The sequence below is a fragment of the Physeter macrocephalus genome, chromosome 11 (genome assembly GCF_002837175.3).
Source record: "Physeter macrocephalus isolate SW-GA chromosome 11, ASM283717v5, whole genome shotgun sequence".
NCBI lineage: Eukaryota > Metazoa > Chordata > Mammalia > Artiodactyla > Physeteridae > Physeter > Physeter macrocephalus.
Window position 1 is genome coordinate 117,888,640 of NC_041224.1, and position 18,330 is coordinate 117,906,969.

General features: G+C 50.6%; 1 long non-coding RNA gene and 3 other non-coding genes across 4 annotated transcripts; 2 read left to right on the forward strand and 2 right to left on the reverse strand.

Moving 5' to 3' along the window:
• The first annotated feature begins 1,395 nt into the window (after positions 1–1,395).
• Positions 1,396–6,740, forward strand: LOC114487179 (uncharacterized). Its single transcript, XR_003681990.2, has 3 exons — positions 1,396–2,258; positions 4,758–4,878; positions 5,144–6,740. It is a non-coding gene; the product is annotated as an uncharacterized lncRNA (long non-coding RNA).
• Positions 1,656–1,819, forward strand: LOC112063534 (U1 spliceosomal RNA). The gene has a single exon (XR_002891041.1). It is a non-coding gene; the product is annotated as a U1 spliceosomal RNA (small nuclear RNA).
• Positions 6,588–6,677, reverse strand: TRNAY-GUA (transfer RNA tyrosine (anticodon GUA)). Its single transcript is given in 2 exon segments — positions 6,588–6,623; positions 6,641–6,677. It is a non-coding gene; the product is annotated as a tRNA-Tyr (tRNA).
• A 9,040-nt stretch (positions 6,741–15,780) lies between the features above and the next one.
• LOC112063546 (U1 spliceosomal RNA) lies at positions 15,781–15,944 on the reverse strand. The gene has a single exon (XR_002891050.1). It is a non-coding gene; the product is annotated as a U1 spliceosomal RNA (small nuclear RNA).
• Positions 15,945–18,330: the final 2,386 nt, after the last annotated feature.

Sequence of the window (18,330 nt, forward strand, 5' to 3'; positions counted from 1 at the left end):
TGGCCGTGCACGGTTAAGTTCTTGCTAAACGTCGCAGTATCTAGAAGTACTGTGCTGCAAAAAGTTCCCCCGTGTTGTTGGGTGCGCTGAACTTTTTAACGCGCTTTGCTTTGTTTCTCGGAGAGCCCACTTTCTTTTTTTTTGCCCCAGTAATCAAAAAAGGGTGCTTGGGACTTCCCTGGCGGTCCAGTGGTGTGGTTAAGCCTCCCCGCCTCCACTGCAGCTGGGCGTGGGCTCCATCCCTGGTTGGGCAACTAAGATCCCGCATGCCCCACGGCGCAGCCAAAAAAGAAAAAAGGGTGCTACAATACGTTTCCTCTGATCTTTTAGCAGTTAGGACCTCAGGAAACCTTCCCTGACCCTATAGTCTCCAGTCCTGTGTCTAGCCTCGCTTTGCTCCGTAGCACCGACCACAGTAGTATAATGCAGCCCAAGGTCCACTGGAAGTCGACACACAATAGTTGAACCATTTTGTTCACGTCTGGGGAGGATCCACTTGATCTCGAGAAAGAATCTTCACGTATGGAAGCGGAAAAGACAAATCCAGGCGGCTGAAAGAGGCAGCCTAGTCCCTCAGGACGAAAACGTGACATTTCCGTGCATTCGATTTTCGGAAACCATTCAACACCCGTTCCCGGCCCACACATCTACCCCTTGCAGGAACGCTTTGCCCTGATAGTCTCTGTTGGTTTTTCTTTGCTGTTGCAAGATTCGATTACTACACAATCTGAACGAAAGATCATGGATGAGGACTAAAACAATTTCATGTTAAACTGATGACGAAACTCTGATCTTACTATTTAACATTCGATTGACATATTCTGTTCCGTGTCACTTTCACTGAAAGGAAGGTGAGACCACACCCGAGCTCCGACCTGCTCCTGAACTGCAGGGCGCCGGGCGCCGCGAGCTCCTGTGTTCCCGGGGTCCCCCCTCCAGGTCCCGACTCGTCGCCGCTCGCCCACGCCCTCCCTCCGGAGACACCGGCGTATCTCGGTCGGGAATTAGTAGGTCCGTATCTCCCGCGGGAAAGAACGGGGCACCGAAAAGGTCCCGGCAGGGGCGTGGCGTGTGTAGATGAGGAGGCGCACAGAGGCTGCTGGTCCCACTCCGCCTGGGTCCTATCTAGAGAAACCTGGAGGTCAAGGAAACCTGCCCTATGCTCCTCGAGGCCACACAAGCCAAAGAGAAAGTAACAGACTAGAAAGCCGCCTGAGGGCTAACTGCCCCCAAACATAGCGATTTCCCACCGGGGAAAAGGTTAGACATAGACGGTGCGAAAAGTGAAACCCCTCCATCTAACTTTAAACAAGAACCTAATGTTCATTCTAAGTCGAAGACTCTGGGCAGATCCCTCCGGCGTTCTCCGTGCTGTCCTCAGCGGGCTCGGGGAAAGATTGGAGGCGCGGGACTTCCGGAGAGGGGCGTGGCGTATGCAGATAGGGAGGCGCGCAGAGGCTGCTGGTCCCACACCGGCTGGGCTTCCGCGTCCTGCGTGTGGACAGCCGAGGACTCTCGAGGTTGTTCCCGGGGTGGGCGAGGCCGGAGCGAGGGGCATGCAGGGGCGGAGGGCGCGGAGAGGGCGAGAGGGAAGTGAGCGTGCGTGAAGAGGTGGTCGATCGCGAGGGTGTGGGGCGAGGGGAGGCGAGTGACTCATACTTACCTGGCAGGGGAGACACCATGATCACGAAGGTGGTTTTCCCAGGGCGAGGCTTATCTATTGCACTCCGGATGTGCTGACCCCTGCGATTTCCCCAAATGTGGGAAACTCGACTGCATAATTTGTGGTAGTGGGGGACTGCGTTCGCGCTTTCCCCTGTATTTCGAACTGGTGAAAAGTTAGAGAAAAAGCTGTGGACGTGGAGTTTACAGTCGAGTCTGGGCTGCTGTGCATTACGTGTTCTACGTGTTCCACCACTACTGGCCGTGCACGGTTAAGTTCTTGCTAAACGTCGCAGTATCTAGAAGTACTGTGCTGCAAAAAGTTCCCCCGTGTTGTTGGGTGCGCTGAACTTTTTAACGCGCTTTGCTTTGTTTCTCGGAGAGCCCACTTTCTTTTTTTTTGCCTAGATCGTCTAAGGAGTTCGTTGTTCTGTGTGGTAGTTTCCCAGCAACGTCTGCGTTGCCTGACAGGAAAATACAGGGAAGCTACGTCTGTGAAAAATGTAGTGTCTGCGAAAATACTGTTATTTGCACCAGCAGGACTTACAGGATAGCCGTGGAGTCACAGAAACGGAAAAAAAAGCTGTGGAGAAAAGGTAAGTTAGAGTACGGGGTTGATTGAATATGGAATGCTATATATACAAAACAACGAAAGTTGTCTGTGTAGAACGTTTAACTTTTTTATTCAGCATCTTGAAATAACGTATAATGAAAGACAATCCGAAGTTCTACTACAGCTGGAGCTAACACAGTATTGTAAGTCACTTAGTTTAGTAAGTAAAATGAGGAGAAAAAAAGAAGTACGGAGGGAATTCCCTCCTTGTCCGTGGTTAGAACCCCGTGCTTTCACTACCACGGCCCTGGGTTCAGGCCCTGGCCTGGGAACTGCGATTCCCCAAGCCGACGGGCTTAGCCAAAAAACCCTAGATAGGTATAATACATACAGACACATATATAAACACACGCGTACACATACATATATTTATATTATATATATATAACTTATTGATCTCAGGTTTCAAAACAAAAAACAAAAGGGAAACTCTTCCCCAGCAGGTTCTAGTTCTGAGTCCAGGTAAAATGAATAATACTGTGTCCTTCGTACAGAAAAATCACAGAACACTCCCTCTTCAGCTTCATCAGCAATATCTCTGAACACCATTTGCGTGAGTCCCAGGGTGAGAGCTACTAAGGACAAAACCAAAAACCCAGAGTCCCTGAGCCCTGGGAGAGAACGCACCAGGCCACGCCATCAGCCTCCAACCTAGCCTCTTTCAGCTCCTTACCACTTTAGGAGAATGTGATCATTTTTACAGATAGCAGGAAAAATGCAAGTCCAGTGTAAGCACCTTATTTTTCTCACATACCTGCCCCTTCTCTTCATCTACTGCTTCTGCTGATTCAAGCTGTAGGGGAGTCAAAACTTTACTTTTTACCCTCTGAGGGTCTCTGGCAGGGCCTGAGTACGAAATGGATATAAAACAGGAGGGGGGGGACTTCCCTGGGGGTGCAGTGATTAAGAATCCGCCTGCCAATGCGGGAGACACGGGTTCGAGCCCTGGCCGGGGCAGATCCCACATGCCGCGGAGCAACTAACTACTGAGCCTGCGCCCTAGAGCCCACGAGCCACAACAACTGAGCCCGCGCGCCTAGAGCCCGTGCTCTGCAACAAGAGAAGCCACCGCAGCGAGAAGCCCGCACACCGCAACGAAGACTAGCCCCCGGTCGCCGCAACTAGAGAAAGCTCTTGCAGAGCGATTAATTTAAAAAAAAATTTTTCTTTAAACCGGAGGAAAACATGCAGATTTTTACATGTATGTAGATGAAAACCCAAAGAAGTGGTTAAGTGGGTCTCCGAGGAACCCTGGTTCCTTTTTTTTTTTTTTTTTTAATAAATTTATTTCATTTATTTTTATTTTTGGCTGCGTTGGGTTTTCGTTGCGCTGCGCGGGCTTCTCATTGCAGTGGCTTCTCTTATTGCGGAGCACGGCGCGCGGGCTTCAGAGTTGTGGCGCCCGGGCTTAGTTGCTCCGCGGCATGTGGGATGGGCCCGGGCCAGGCAGGGCTCGAACCCGTGTCCCCTGCATTGGCAGGCGGATTCTTAACCACTGCGCCACCAGGGAAGCCCACCCTGGTTCCTTTTATTGGCCCTGGTTCCTTTTGTTGGAGAATGATACTTAGAGACCAAAATCTGGTGTGTCATTGCTGTTAGGCCCTGTACCTATTTTACTCAGTGGATTATATTCCGTTATTATCATTACCTTGATTTGGCAGTGGGAACCCTTTCGAATTGGCTCTTGTGTGCTTGACATGCCACCGAATCAGTCACTGTACATTCCTTTACTTTGGGGCACAGTTGCATGTTCCAGGCTTGTATTTTCCCCACCTAAGAGCCTCGCCTCCCCTGGGGGCTGATATGCCCCTCGGCCCTCCTGCCCACAATGACTTTCTGTCGCAGTGAGGTTTACTGGGGAGCGATGGAGAAGGACCATCAGGCTTCTCAGGAGAGAGCACATCCAGGGCTCCACAAGGCCCATGGATATCCAGCCTTGGCTCCCCTCCTTCACCCACCTTACCCCGATTCCTTTGGCAGAGGTGGCTGCTTCCTGAGAGAGGTCAAGGTTCTGCGGACTTCCTGGAGAGGCACTGGAGTCCAGAGGGAGGGGGAGAGGGCACAGGTGTCCAGGTTGGACTCCTTACAAACGTTTCTGATCCCACCTGGTGTGTGCCCACCCCCCAAGACGGCTGACCCACCCAGCAAAAGTCCCACAGAGGCCCGGCAAGCCACACCAAAGTGGCCTTCCCTCAGCTGGGTGTGTCGCCGCTCCCTGACCGGGCAGCAGGCACCTCTGCCCCTTGGAGGGTGAGGGGCAGTGCCTCAGAGGTCCCCTGCTACTCTCTGTGACACCCAGACAAGAAGAGTTGGCCGTGCTGAGACTCACGCTCCCCTGTGCCGGTCACCCAAACCCACACACCCCGCCCACTCCCCCAAAGCCAGGTTCCCAAGGGTTCCACACCTCCACATCCCGTCGGGGGTGTATATCCAACGAAGGCCTGAGGTTCTCTCTTTGGTCCTCATCCGCTGGTCTCTGCAGATGGTGACATTTGAGGCTGAGGTCTTTCTGTAGCTGCAGAGCAATAGACTCTTCCTGAAGGTCACCTGTCAGACTGCAGTGGCACGGCCTCCCAGGCCCACGGAGACTCCACAGACTCCAGGTCAGCCCTTCTTAGTCAGCAGTGGGACCGTGAGGAGGGCTGAGACCGCAGCGCGGGGGCAACCATAGGAGCTTGCCAGGAGAGGAAGACGGGTGGGGAAACGCAGTCTCCGGTTTGAGAGGCAGAACCAGAACCGGAAAAGGGCTTGTGGGCTCAGGGGTCAGGGGAGGGCAGCGCTGGGCCCCCGAGGTTTCAGAAAGCCACGCTCCCATCGGGGTTCTGCTGTGACTCCTCTCGGTGAGTCTCCGGCGTTTCCTTCCCACAGGAAGGGAGGGGCAAGGACCACCCGCGGCGTTCTTCTCGGCCGGCACCCACACATCCCACCCCAACCAGGCTCTGCCCGCAAGGTGAAGCCGCTCCTTCTTGCTGAAAGCCCGGCCCATTGCCTCCTGGGTGCTCTCTGCTTGGGCCTCAGCAGCTTCCTCTTGGCCCCGCCAATTCAGCCTTAAGGACCCAATAAATGTAGCCAGCTGGTCAGAAGCCACAGGCCAGTGGTTTGTGCAAGGAGGTGAAGTTGAGCGCCCCTCCAAGATGGCAGCTCCCCACCTGCCCACCACTCCACCCTCCACCCTTCTGCTCCCTGCCATCAGCCCCCATTGCCCCTGGCTCTCAGGGCTCTCTGAGCTCTGCCTGTGCTTTTGCTGTCCATCTTCCTTTCTCTCTCTTTCTCCCGCCCCACCCCCTTTCTATCTATCTATCTATCTATCTATCTATCTATCATCTTATCTATCTATCTATCTATCTACCTATCATCTATCATCTATCTATATGCATCAGATGTAGCAGAAGAATGGGTGCGGGCGTTTTCCCACCCTTGTACAGAGTGTGAGCGATCTTTGCTCTTTCGGCGGGAACTCAACCCCTCCAGCGGCTACCAGAATAGGTGCGAAGGCATATGAAAGCTGAGGTTTCCAGGGGGCCACACCATCCCCCCTCCCCCGCCCTGTCCTCAGACTGACAGGACACCTGGAAGGTTCTCATCGGCACTGTCAAGGCCCACTGAGAGCCCTGCTGCGTTTTGCTCAGCTGTCGGCTTCCGCGCAGGTACACAATTGGCAGCGTCTTGGAGGGTGGCAGAATGTGGCTTGGAAGATCTCGGGGTGGCAGTTCTGCCCCACAAATAGATTAAGACGGTTGGGAAGGTTCTCTGTCTCCCTGGGTCTGTACGTGTATAGACCATGGGAAAGACAGGGAAGGAGAGAGAGAGAGGTTGGGAGATTGAAAGGCTGTGACTGGGAGAGACAGAGACAGTGACCTTCCTTTGGGGGGCAGAGCTGGGGACTGAGCCCGAGAGTGAGAGGGGGTTTCCAGGAAGGGTGCCGTGGTTGTCCCTGACCGTGTGATGGCCTGTGTGCTTGTCGGCCTCCAGGGCTTTTGGTGGGCAGCTCCTGCGTGCCCACCTGTTGGGCAGGGATGTGCGCGTGTCGAGCAGAGCGGGGGCGGTGGGTGAATAAAAGTGGAGAGGGCGCGGGCCGCGGTGGGGCCGGCGGGGCTGCGCGCTAAGGCGGGAGCAACCGGGCTGCGGGCGGGCGGAAGGCGCAGGCGTGTTCCCTGGCCACGGCCCCCACGTGGCTGTGCGGGCGTCCCCCAAAGGCTTTCCCGCCTCTGGCCGGGGAGAGAGGATGCTGCGCTGCCTCAGGGCCTTGGGCGGGGCTTGGCCCCGGGGGGCGGGGGGTGCCCTTCACGAGGGCGCAAAAGCGACGGGCACCTCCTTCGAGCCGGAATCGAACCAGCGACCTAAGGATGTCCACACGTGTCGGGTCTACAGTCCTCCGCTCTACCAGCTGAGCTATCGAAGGGTGCGCGCCGCCAGGCCCGGGCCCTTAACTTTTTCTGGAAATGCCGGAGCACGGCACTGGGACGCCCGAGGTGAGACAGGCCCAGGGCTGGTTGGGAGCCCCTTTGAAGAGAGCGGTGCACGCGCCGCCACGCCGCCCGGTGGGGCCGGGAGGACGGGGCAGTCCTGCGGCGTGGCTGCGGCCGGGCCCTGGTGGTGGCCGGCATCGGGGCGGCGACTTTCAAGATGCCTGGGCCCCCGCGCTCAACTGTGGCCTCCTTTCCCCTCCCCACGCCCCTCCCCTTTCTATAGGTGGGGGACCACGGCGGTCCGCGGCCAGAACGCGGGGAAGAGGGCGAGGGGAGGGGCGTTGGCGAAATGGATGCGCCCGTGGGGAGGGGGAGGCCTGGCAGAACGGGAGGGGAACCCACAGGGAGGGGCAGCGGGGAGCCGGCTGCCAACCGCCTAGCCACCCGGTGCTTTTGAAGCGCCTTTAGTTCAAAATAATCCTTTGGCCAAAATGGCTTTTTTTGGTGTGGCACATTCTGCCACCCTTCAAAGCCGACATCGTCTTGCCTGGCTTTCGCAAGTCTCCTGTTGATCTCCCTGCTTTCGCCCTGCCACCTTTACAGCCACAGTGATTTTCTTTCCTTTTCGCGGGGTGGGGGGCGGGATGGGGGTGGGTGCTTAGATCAAGCCACTCCTCTTCTCGAAACCTGGTTCACTCAGACTTAACTCCTTACAAAGGTCTACAAGACCCTCAGTTTTTAACCCCACCCAAGAAGGGGCCAGGAGCCAGGGTTTGCCCAGGGGGAAGGTGCAGCGTTATCTTGCGTGATCACAAAACAGAGAATTTCTTCACTGGAGAACTGCAGAAGTCTCCGCAGGTAACAACCCATCCAAACCATTTCCTGCGCTAAGAGACTTGACCAGACTCTAGCTTGGCCTCCAGTAGCATAAGGTCCTGTCCCTGGGCTTGACCTCCTCCCCCATTAAAATGCCTGCCTGAGGGACTTCCCTGGTGGTCCAGTGCAGGGGGCCGGGCTTCGATCCCTGATCTGGGAACTAGATCCCGCATGCATGCCCCACGCAACTGGGAGTCCGTGTGCCTCAACTAAGAAGCCCGCATGCTGCACCTAAAAAAGATCACGCGTGGGGCTCCCCTGGTGGCGCAGTGGTTGAGAATCCGCCTGCCGATGCAGGGGACGCGGGCTCGTGTCCCGGTCCGGGAAGATCCCACATGCCGCGGAGCGGCTGGGCCCGTGAGCCATGGCCAATGAGCCTGCGCGTCCGGAGCCTGTGCTCCGCAACGGGAGAGGCCACAACAGTGAGAGGCCCGCGTAACACACACACACACACAGATCACGCGTGCCGCAACTAAGACCGGGCGCAGCCTAAATAAATAAATATTTTTTAAAAACAACAACAAAAAAAGCAAGCCTGCCTGAGAAAGTTCAACACCTGACACAGGCGCCTGACCTCCCCTCCTTAGAGCATTTGTTGAAAAGGGCCTACAGTTGTGAATATGGTTCTCTTACAACCCCAAAGTGTCTCTCTCAAGAACTGGGAGCCGTTCCTTTGAAGTGTAATCGGGAAGGATAGGGCCTCTGTCTCCCAGTTTCTGTGCCTTGAGCCATCCTAACTTCAGTAACTGCCCGCTGACAAACACAAAAGACCTGCGTCTATACTGACCAACCCTTTGTAGCTTTTCGCTTCTGACCCTACTGAGCCCCCTCTCTCTCATTCTCCCTTTAAAACACCCAGATCCGCTCGCCCAATTCTGAATGGAGCTCAGTCAGCGCTTTCCCCTCTTTTCAGTACTTACTGAATCAAATCTGTTTTCACCACTTTCAATACTGTCTCCTGTGTTTTTCTTTGACAGAGTCCAAATCGGAAAGGACCTGAGGACACTTTGGGGGCCGCCCTGTGTGCGCGCTGGGGCAGCAGGAGGGGGCGAGGCCGGAGGGCAAGGGCGCCTGACCCTGAGCACTGCGCTCCGGGAGCCCCCGCCTGGCTGCGGTGGAGAGGACCGCTGGGAGCTTTCACCTGGTTTTCTCTCTCTGCAACAGAATGCCGGGTTTTCGTCGCAGCGCCACTAGGTTAGGCTACATATCCTGAAGCACTTTCGTCACTTTTCCTTAGAAAGACACCACGAAGAAACATTACCACGCTTTCTTATTAAGGCGGCTTTAGAGCTTAACGTCAACCGGCAAAGAGGCCTTTCCTGAGTTTTCGATTACTAGGAGATGAGTTCGAACAGGTGAGGGCAAAAATGGGCTGAAACTTTCTTTTTGCTGAAAGCAAAGCGAGACCGGACCCGAGCCCCGACCCACCCCTTCAACTGCGGGGCGCCGCGCGCCGCGAGCTCCCGTCTTCCCGGGTTCCCCCTCCAGGTCTCGATTCGTCGCCGCGCGCATACGCCCCCCCGCAACGCTGGGGAAGAACAGGGCGCCGGGAAGGTCGCGCTAGGGGCGTGGCGTATGTAGATGAGGAGGGGCGTAGAGACTGCTGGTCCCACTCCGCCTGGGCTTCCGCGTCCTGCGTGTTGATACGCAGAGGCTGCCGGTTATTCTCCGGATGGGCGAAGCCGGGGCGAGGGGCGTGCAGCGGCGGAGGGCTCGGAGGCGGCGTGAGAGAAGTGACCGTGCGTGTAGAGTGGGGCGGGCGCGTGGGTGTAGGGCGAGGACAAGAACACTCCGTGTTTGCCTGAAAGGATATAGCTTTGTGTTTCTGAAGAAGTGTTTTTTTTTTGTTTTTGTAGTAAAACTGTTGTTGAGTTCCTGTTGTTTTTGTTGCTTTCTGAAACATCGAAAGTTACAAGGCATAGATTGTAACACCTTTTTCTTTTTTGTGTTTGCGTGTTTCTAATTTCAGCCGGGTTACATTAAACTCAGCGGCTGTGCACTAGATCTGTTTTTTGTCTTTGGAAAAGTGTTTCATCAAGGAGATTCTTCGGTGACTTTACATTTGTATCAAAAAGACAGGGCTGTAGGTGAACGTGAACGTAAGTAGTGTAGTAGAAAAAGCAAAAAAGTCGTCTGTGGGGAGCAAGAATCGGCGGCGCTGATATGAGGTCGCAGGTGTCCTGGTTGTGAAGCTTCGGAAGATCTGTTAGGTGGGACTGTTAGGAATGGTCGGTTTTGTTGGATCTATCTGCTAGTTGTTTGACCTGGAGGTTTTGAGGGTAGCGAGAGTGTCTAATATACCAGCAGAAGGCAGACTCTCGGCTTTTTGCGCTGTAACAGGGTCACCCCACTTGAAGTAGATGTAAGCATAGGGTGACGGCGCACGCCTGTTTATGACTACCTTCCAGAAATGGGGACTTACGCAACACTGGCGGATTGGTAAGGCCGTCCTTGAATGCTGTATGGAGAAAGTCTCCTGATTGCTTAACATGTGCCCGGGAAGAAACAAGAGACTGCGGTTGTATTTTATGAGATGGACCTTTCCTCGAGTGATAATGTGGCCGTTTCACCATCCGAAGTCCCTTATGTTCAGACCTCCCCTGAGCTCATCGGCACTGGGACAAGTGTGATGTGAAAGTGATTACGAAATGGGAAGGAAAAAAAGAATTTCCCCTTGGTGCCAAAAGGGAAAGGTATTTCTCACTCATTCTTAGAAAATTTGCAAATACTGGCTCTCTCCCTCCGTTTGAGATATATATGTAAATGTTATTAACAGCTAAATGTATCTCTTGCCAGTTTTACAACCTGAGGATGTTTGTCTGGAGGGCCTTGAAACCATCTTTTTGGAATGTGAACATTAAGGAAGGTAGTGCCCCATCTCCCTCTACCTCTGGGAGTTTAGCTTAGGTGGCTGGCTCCAGGTCGTAACCACTTGCTTGTCATGGAGATATGAGTTTTATTTCTCTTTGGATGAAGGCACACAGATGGCCACTCCAATTACCAGTTGAATTTAGGATGAACTATGTGTAGCAAATGGTGCTGTCAAGTCCTCCTATTGAGGACAGCAAGTTCTTGAGAACATCTATGTAATAAGTTGTATCTGCCTGCTTATATAACAGGGAACATTCCTTTTGTTATGGGATGAATTGTGTCCCCCCACCCCAAATTCATATGTTGAGGCCCTAACCCCATCTGAGTGTATTTGGAGACAGAGCCTTTAAGGAGGTAATTAAGTTTAAATGAGGTCATAAAGGTGGGGCTGTAATTCAGTATGACTGGTGTCCTTCATTAGAGACGTCAGGGATGGCTGCAAGACAAGGGGAAGCCTCCGGAGAAAGCAAAGCTGCCAATATCTTGGTCTTGGATTTACAGCTCCCGGAACTGAGAAACATTTCCATTATTTAAGCCTCACCCCAGTCTATGGTATTTTGTTATGGCAGCCCAAGCTGAATTATATACTGTCATTGCAATCTCTTTGGTGGATTTCTTGTGATGCACATTACAGTCTGGTTTAGTGGCTTTTCAATAAAAATGTTGACTTCTTTTCTTTCGACCTTTGTGGAGAGGATTCGCTGGGTTGGCAGACGTTATTCTCCTCAAGAGTCTGGCAATGAGGACAGGATTGGTCTGGCAGTTGCTGATTTGACTGAATCAGCTAAAAGTGTTGTGGCCACACAACAGTCACTTAAGAGACCCTGAGTTATTCTTAAAAGTCTCCCTTATAGCTCTCTGCTCTTTTCCAATACTAGCTGGAGGAACCACCCTCTTCAATATCAACGTATTGAGTAAGCATGGGTAATATAGGTTCTAAAATCCTGTCAGGATCACTATTAGCATTGAGGGTAAAAAAATATAGGAAACCAGATCTGCTGCAGACATGTCTTGCTCTTAAATGGTTAATTTCTCCACCTCTCTCTCCCCACACCCCTTACCAATGGGTATGCATATGAGAATCCAGTCTTACAGTGGCCTGAGAGTGGCAATCCTTAGATCAACAGGAGACTTGCGAAAGCCAGGCAAGACGATGTCGGCTTTGAAGGGTGGCAGAATGTGCCTATTAACTTTGTGGGATTTTTTTGTTTTGTTTTTTGCGGCTTGCGGGATCTTAGTTCCCCGACCAGGGATTGAACCCACACCCTCGGGAGTGAAAGCACAGAGTCCTAACCATTGGACCACCAGGGAATTCCTGGAGGGTATTAACTTTGAAAGGCTAGTATACAATGCAGTCATTTATGTAGGAAAGTAGATAGTATGTGTGTTGGGTTCCCAGTTCAGACTCTGAAGTTCTCGTCCTGGCTCTGTCACCTCCCTAACTGTGTGACCTTGGAGAAATTATATAACTGATGGGTCTCAATTTCCTCGTCTATAAATGGGGGTAATAATAACCAGAGAGCTGCTGAGACGTTAAATAAAATCTTAGAACTCTGTAAAGTGCTTAGAACTCTGCCTGGCACCAAGGAGCTCTCAGTAGTTGTTAGCTGCTACTGTGCACACAAGAACCATGCAAAGAAATTTAAACTTTCCACAGGTGTAGCATCCACACCTGACCAGTGATTGTGGTATACCTACCATGTGTCTCACAGGTGACAGGTACTGTGTAAGTCACCTAAAATAGGATCACTGTCATCACAATGCTTGGTCTAGCAGGGCAGACAAGTGGCACCAGGCTGGTATTCCACAGACAGTGGATAAGAGAAGCCCCATTTGCATGAATCAACAAGCATGCTTATCAGCGGCATAGAGTGTTCCATGGAGAGACACAGAGGGTGGGATATGAGGTGAAGTGAAACAAATACCAGAAAGGTTGACACATTCTGTGGGTCTTCCCCAGCCAAGAGGCTTTTAGGTTACTGAGAAGTAACCCCCTCTTAATTTATCTACTGATAAAATGTGGAAATGCTAATAACTTGAGTGTTTTAACTTTATTTTCTTTGTATTTGTTACTAGCCATGTCAGTGCCTATAGCATCCTAGTAATCACAACATTGTTAAGCAAAGAACAGTGACTCAGAAAATACTGTTTGGTTTAAATATGAGCTGAAGCTTTTATAACGTTCCTTCCCCACCTCTATTCCCCACCCCACCCCGCTTTCTGCCTCCCTATTTCCAGGCATTAAAAAGGAGTAGCATATTTCTATTTGATTTACATAGATAAAGTCTTTAAATAGGTGATTAAGTTAAAATGAGGCTGTTAGGGTTTCCCTGGTGGCGAAGTGGTTGAGCGTCCGCCTGCCTATGCAGGGGACACGGGTTCGTGCTCCGGTCCGGGAAGATCCCACATGCCACGGAGCGGCTGGGCCCATGAGCCATGGCTGCTGAGCCTGCACGTCCGGAGCCTGTGCTCTGCAACGGGAGAGGCCACAACAGTGAGAGGCCCGCATGAGTCTGTTAGAATGAGGACATAATCCAATACAACTGGTGTCCTTATAAGAAGAAGGAGACACCAGGGGCACTTGCACAGAGGAACAACCATGTGAATAGGCAGCAAGAGAGTGGCCATCTGCAAACCAAGGAGAGAAGCTTCAGAAGAACCCGACCCTATCGGCACCTTGATCTTGGACTTCTAGCCTCCAGAACCTTCAGAAAATAAATTTCTGTAGTTTAATCCATCCAGTCTGTAGTATTTTGTTATGGCAGTCCTAGCAAACTAATACACTAATAATAGCTAGATATGGCATATGAATATGCATATAGTTTTATTTTAGTTTAGAAAAGGCATGGGATGTTTTAATAATTATAAAGAAAAAAGCTTAATATTTTAAATAAATATTTAAAAAATAAAAAGTGCTTATCACCAATTGAAATATCTATTTTTTTCAAAAGTGGAAAATATTCTTGAAAGAGGAGTCTACAGTTACTATCTCCACTTCATTCATCCATTCAGCTGGAATGGTCTGCTAGTGTGTTATTCTCCCCCATACCCCTGACAGTGGGCTGCTGGCCAAAGCCCCCAATATCTTCTTTTTAAAAAAATATTTTATTTATTTATTTGGCTGCGTCGGGTCTTAGTTGTGGTGTGAGGGTTCTTCGTTGTACCGTGCGGGCTTAGTTGCCCCGCGGCATGTGGGATCTTAGTTCCCCAACCGGGGATCAAACCCACGTCCCCTGCATTGGAAGGAGGACTCTTAACCACTGGACGACCAGGGAAGTCCCCCAATATCTTCTTACACCTGGACAAATCCAATGTGCATTTTCAGGCTCTGTCACACTGGAATGTTCGCCTGTATGTAACACTGCCTTTATTCCTTCTTTATTTTACTGTGGTAAAAATATACATAGCATTTACCACTTTAAACAAATTTAAAGTGTTCAGTGGCATGAGTATATTCACACTGTCGTACTACAATCACTACCATCCATCTCCAGAATTTTTTTTATCTTTCCAAACTGGAACTCCATACCCCATTAGATACTAACTCTTCATTTTCTCCTCCTCCCAGGCCCTGGCAACCACCAATTTACTTTCTGTGTCTATGAATTTGACTACACTTGGGGCTTCACGTAAGTGGAAACACTTATTTGTCCTTTTGTGACCCACGTATTTCACTATGTCCTCAAGATTCATCCATGTTGTAGCATATTTCAGAATATCCTTCCTTTTTTAAGGCTGAATAATTTCCCACTAGGTATATACACCCCATTTTGTTTATCCATTAATCCACTGATGGACACGGGTTGATTCCACCTTTGGCTATTGTGAATAATGCTGCTATGAATATGAGTGTTCCAATATCTCTTTAAATCCCTGTTTTCAATTATTTGGGGTATATACCCAGAAGTAGGATTGCTGGATTAATTTTTTGAGGAATGGCCCTACTGTTGAGAAATGGAATACTGCCTGCCATATCAGTAAACAAAGGATGTCAGTCGTCAGTGATTGCAGCCTCCGCCGACGGTGAGCTAGTGAGCCCTGAGGGAACTCAGGAAGGAAGAGAATACCTGCTATCTAGCAGCCATCAGACTGCAGTCACTCCCTAGGGTGAGCCCTGAGGAAATTCAGGATATGAAAACACAGGATACTGACCCCAGATAGCTGAGGTGCATATCAAAGGAATGATTTCGGTGAGCCCAGACTCTTGCATCTTCCCATACACAGAAAAGCGCTAAATTCCTTACCTTGCGATATCTGGTTTTCTTTAATTAACGACAATCTTCTGACCTTCAGACTATCTACCCTCTGTTGCAAAACTCCTATATATCCTGGCTGGCCCCCTCACTTCCTTGGAGCAGTCCTCTCAGGGTTACTTGAGATGCTGCCTCCCAAACTTGAAGTCCTAAAAATTCCCGCCGAATAAAACAAACTCTCAACTTTCGGGTAGGTTGTGAATAATTTTTTACTCGACACTGTTTGCTATAGTGGCTGGACCATTTACATTATCACCAGCACTGAAAAAGTGTCCCAATTTTTCCAGATCTTCACCAATACTTCTTGTTTTATTTTTTAGTAATAGTCATTTTAATGTTTTCAACCTTTTAAAATTTTTTATTTAATTGATTTACACCAATACATGATGACTACATTTTGACATAAAATGTTCAAAATAATACAGGTAAATTTAAAACCCCAGCCCCACTTCTGTTTCATACGTTTTCTTTTTTTTCCCTAAAGCTACAGAACATGCACATTCCTGAGAATTAGGCCTTTGACCGTGCTAATCATTACACGCTAACAACCACTCCCTGAATATATTAAATCTTACTCCCTTTTTTTCTTCTCCAGTCATCCTACTTTTTTTAAATGCCGTCTGCGGAGTACTAGGGCTTAAAACAGTTCTAAACATTACTAAAGCACTTAAAAAAAAAAAAAAAACCAACAAGCCAACTCCTGCAATTAGTCGGGTAACTCACCCTAAATCCCCCCTACAAGCACATTTCACTACCGTAAATAAACTTGGTTGTTTTCTTCTTCATGTAATGCCAGCATTCTGCAAGAACAATAAACGCTAAACTAACAAATATTATCATGCAATTTACCAAAAACGAAATAATTTCTTCGTTCTACGACATACAACTCTCAGCTCTCACACTGCCCAAGCAAAATCTCCCAAAACTCCGAATATTACTAATAGATCTTCCTCTAAACACAACAAAGCTACTAAAACTGCCCCCAAACTCTATATTAACAAAATGAGAACATCCGCGCTATTAACACCCTGTACTAAAAAAAAAAAATTACCGAAGCAAAAACACGCTGAAAGTTCTGCTTTTAAACTAAATTTATCAGGGGAAAGCGCGAACGCAGTCCCCCACTACCACAAATTACGCAGTCGAGTTTCCCACATTTGGGGAAATCGCAGGGGTCAGCACATCCGGAGTGCAATAGATAAGCCTCGCCCTGGGAAAACCACCTTCGTGATCATGGTGTCTCCCCTGCCAGGTAAGTATGAGTCACTCGCCTCCCCTCGCCCCACACCCTCGCGATCGACCACCTCTTCACGCACGCTCACTTCCCTCTCGCCCTCTCCGCGCCCTCCGCCCCTGCATGCCCCTCGCTCCGGCCTCGCCCACCCCGGGAACAACCTCGAGAGTCCTCGGCTGTCCACACGCAGGACGCGGAAGCCCAGCCGGTGTGGGACCAGCAGCCTCTGCGCGCCTCCCTATCTGCATACGCCACGCCCCTCTCCGGAAGTCCCGCGCCTCCAATCTTTCCCCAAGCCCGCTGAGGACAGCACGGAGAACGCCGGAGGGATCTGCCCAGAGTCTTCGACTTAGAATGAACATTAGGTTCTTGTTTAAAGTTAGATGGAGGGGTTTCACTTTTCGCACCGTCTATGTCTAACCTTTTCCCCGGTGGGAAATCGCTATGTTTGGGGGCAGTTAGCCCTCAGGCGGCTTTCTAGTCTGTTACTTTCTCTTTGGCTTGTGTGGCCTCGAGGAGCTTAGGGCAGGTTTCCTAGACCTCCAGCTTTCTCTAGACAGGACACGTTGACGATGTTAAGTGAAAAAAATAAAGTGCACGCATATATGTAGTATGCTACCCTTTGTCTATGAAAAATGTGAAAAAAAGAAAATTATACACCGTCTGTCAAAAAGAAACCCAGGAGTGTTAAACCAGAACTGATGAAATTGCCTATATGGGTGAGTGCAAGGAGAGAGTGAGAGTTTTCTCAGCGTACCTTTCTATGTAATTATTTGGGCAACTCTGTTAACATTTTGGATATGTTTTTAAAACACAGGGGGGAGGGACTTCCCTCGTGGTCCAACGGGTAAGACTCCGCACTTCCAATGCAGGGGGCCAGGGGGCCGGGGTTCGGTCCCTGGTCACGGAACTAGACCCTGCACGCGTGCCGCAACTAAGGGTTCACATGCCGCAACTAAAGATCCCACAGGCCACAACTAAAGATCCCACGTGCCTCAACTAAGACCCGGCACAGCCAAAATAAAGGAAGGAAGGAGGAAGGAAAGAAAGAAAAACTGCTGCTTAAAAAAAAATACAGGGGGAGTACTTCCCTGGTGGCGCGATGGTTAAGAATCCTCCTGCATTGGCAGGGGACACGGGTTCGAGCCCTAGGTCCGGGAAGATCCCAGAGGCCGCGCGGAGCAACTAAGCCCGAGCGCCGCAACTTCTGAGCCTGCGCTCTAGAGGCCGCGAGCCACAACTGCTGAAGTCCGCCCGCTCAGAGCCAGGGCTCCGCAGCAAGAGAAGCCACCGCAATGAGAAGCCCGCGCACCGCAACGAACAGTAGCCCCCGCTTGCCGCAACGAGAGAAAGCCCACGCGCAGCGACGAAGACCCAGCGCAGCCAAAGATAAATAACATTTTTAAAAAACATACAGGGGGAAAAGACCCTAAAATTGGATATAAGTACAAATGAACCTAACTGTATCTCAGATGACTAGTGTAACCGCACTGGAGTAGAAATAACCAACCGAAATGACTTTTGAATGCAGTACGTTGGCCACAACCGTTTTCAACTCTAAAGACAAGACCTGCCAATACTGAAGTGTCCCCTAGTAGGTTGGTATTTCATAGCTATGTGGTTGTAACAGTTTTGTACCAATGCTGTTGTATTGTAGGATGGAGCTAATGAGTAAATGGAGGCTGGGAGTCATGGTTCTCACTGTTGAAAGGGAGATACAAGTACAGAATGGCGGAGGGCGAGGAGGAACCATGTGGTGTTAAGTTGAAAATTGGAATTGAAGATATATCAGTATAGGCCCATTATTATTTGTTTTAATTAATGAATTTACTTTTGGCTGCATTGGGTCTTCGTTGCTGCGCACCGGCTTTCTCTAGCTGCGGCGAGAGTGGGGGCTACTCTTCATCGAGGTGAGCGGGCTTCACATCGCGGTGGCTTCTCTTGTTGCGGAGCACTGGCTCTAAGCGCGCGGGCTTCAGTAGTTGTGGCACGCAGGCTTTAGTAGTTGTGGCACGCGGGCCCAGTAGTTGTGGCTCGCGGGCTCAGTAGTTGTGGCTCGCGGGCTCTAGAGCGCAGGCTCAGTAGGTGTGGCGCAAGAGCTTAGTCGCTGCGAGGCATGTGGGATCTTCCCGGACCAGGGCTCGAGCCCGTGTCCCCTGTATTGGCAGGCGGATCCTTGACCACTGTGCCACCAGGGAAGTACCTGGGCCGCCTTTTTTTTTTTTTTTTTTTTTTACATCTTTATTGGAGTATAGTTGCTTTACAGTGGTGTGTTAGTTTCTGCTGTATAACGAAGTGAATCAGCTATACATATACATATATCCCCGTATCTCCTCCCTCTTGCGTCTCCCTCCCCCCCTCCCTCCCTCCCTATCCCACCCCTCTAGGTGGACACAAAGCACCGAGCTGATC